The sequence below is a fragment of the Corapipo altera genome, unplaced genomic scaffold (assembly GCF_003945725.1).
Source record: "Corapipo altera isolate COAL_440 unplaced genomic scaffold, ASM394572v1 268, whole genome shotgun sequence".
NCBI lineage: Eukaryota > Metazoa > Chordata > Aves > Passeriformes > Pipridae > Corapipo > Corapipo altera.
The window spans coordinates 2,020,562-2,022,895 of record NW_020884901.1 but is presented as its reverse complement, the minus strand read 5'-3'; positions in this window follow the sequence as shown (position 1 = coordinate 2,022,895).

Sequence of the window (2,334 nt, the reverse complement as noted above, 5' to 3'; positions counted from 1 at the left end):
CCATCCTCGCCCCGCCCCCTTGCGCTCGCGCGCCCTCAGGCGGCGGCACCGCCTCAGGGCGGGAACGGGAGGAGCCCGCCGGGAAAAATCCCGGATTTTCACCCGCTTTTCCCCTCACGGAAAAAGCGAGGAAGCGATTAGTGATTCTCCTGGAAGGCCCCCCAGCAACGCCCCGCCAGGAAATGGTGCGAGGAGGAAGAGCCCGGCGCGATGCAGGTACGGGGCTCCACCACAGTGAGGGGCTGCAGAGCTCGGCGTCTGTCCCTTGTAACATTATTTTTAATATTTTTTTTAATATTTTCTATGTTAGTTTATATTTCATTAATTATATTTGTTTTTATTATTAATGTAATTATATATTTTATTTATATTTTCTTAATATATTTATCTATACATTTAATAAATTTATATATTCTATATTAAATTAATTATATTATTTATATTTTCTTAATATATTTATCTATACATTTAATAAATTTTTATATTTTATATTAAATTAATTATATTATTTATATATTTAATATAATTCTATATTTTATTTCTGTTTTATTAATTGTATTTATTTATATATTTATTATATTTCTAGATTTATTTATATGTTATTAATTGTATTTCTTTATATATTTTATTTATATTTTATTAATAGTATTTATTTGTATATTTATTAGATGTATATAATTTATATTTTATTAATTATATTTATATATTGTCTATATTTTATATATTTATATAATTTATATATTTTATATATAAATATATGTTTCAACATATCCTGCAAAATGCTCTAAGTTGTTCGTTTGGGCTTTGATTTATTTTAATTTTTTTTTTTTAAATAGGCCTTTTGAACGCTTGTGGCGGGCGGTGCTAACGTGCTAAAAACACAACACGCTGCCCAAATTTTATTAAAAATAAATCACTAGATGAAAAACTGTAACTACAGTAATGTTATGAAGGATTCTGTGCATCCCCAGTTCAATAAACTTACCCCGATTTTCAGCTCCACGTCCAACCTTCCCTTACGTGAGCACGGGAACACAGAATGAGTTAATGAGGCTGAAATTCCAGATTAATACTCAGAATTTAAGTTTTGCTTTGTGTTTAACAAAAACTCTTTGAGAGTGGGTTTTTTTTTGAAAGCTTTAGGACCGACAGACCCGTTAATGGTGGTTGTACCTCTATTTAAATAGGAATTATCTGTCACTGTGTGTTGAGGGGGTGATTTATGACTCCACAGGGAACACGATGCTTTGGCAGCTTTAATGCCCCAAAAGCCAAGAGCTCCAATTAAAGCACGTGGGGGGATCCCACTTATTTTAGGATTGAGAGTTGGTTGGGGCTTAAGGGTGATGGAAAACAGCTGAATTCCTGCCCAAATACGTGGAATCCAAATAATGTGATTTCCTCTCCTGACAGACAACCAGGGGACAATAAGGATTTTATTTCAGCCCCACACATTATGGAAAATATCGAAATCTCTTGTGGGTCACTGGCCAGGATTTGTATTGCAGCTTCCCCACTGACACATTTCTGTGGAAGTGCATTTCCAGAATGGGCATTTTCCACCTCTGTTTCTGTGACATCACTAATTCCATTTTCTTAGTGTAGCAACATGCAGGGAATCCTCTGCTTCCCATGAATCACCCAAACCCTAATTATTACTCAACCCCTACCAGTGGATGGTAGATAACACTCCATGTTACCTGGGCAGAAGCCTCTTACACGGGGTGAAAATCACAGATAAAAAGGAATTAGAATTTTTTTTCCCCTTCCTCCACCTACTGAAAAAAAAAAAATAAAATCTCTGAGTAATAAAAAGCAAAGACCCAAGTAGCAAAAATACAAAATCTGCTGGCAGTCTGCTCCAGATGTGGGACTCCTGTCTGCTGCTGTCAGGGCTCTGACTTCAAAATGGGTGACACTGTGCAACAGAAACCTTCTCAAGTCTTGCAAGACCTTATATGGAGTGACTTTTACTAGAAAAAAATAGGTCAAAACAGGCCAGTGAGAATGATTTCCACGAGAGGGAGTCTTTAAGTGGAGAAAGATCTGACTGTTCTGACACAGTTACAGTCTGGTTTTACTGCCTTGGAAAAAAAAATACGGTTCCTTGGTATTGCCCCAAATATTGTTCTGTAAACACAGACACTGTAAGGTTTGCTTGACAGGTTTTAAAACTCAAAACCCGTTGATTAATCTTCTATCCATGGTTCAGCCTTGGTAGAATTAGTGAGATGGGGTGAGCAAGGTGGAATTCGGGACAGGAATTCTCCCCTGGAACTGCACAGCCTGCTGAGGGTGTAAGTGGCTGATTCAAGCAGTAGCTTCTTTTCCAGT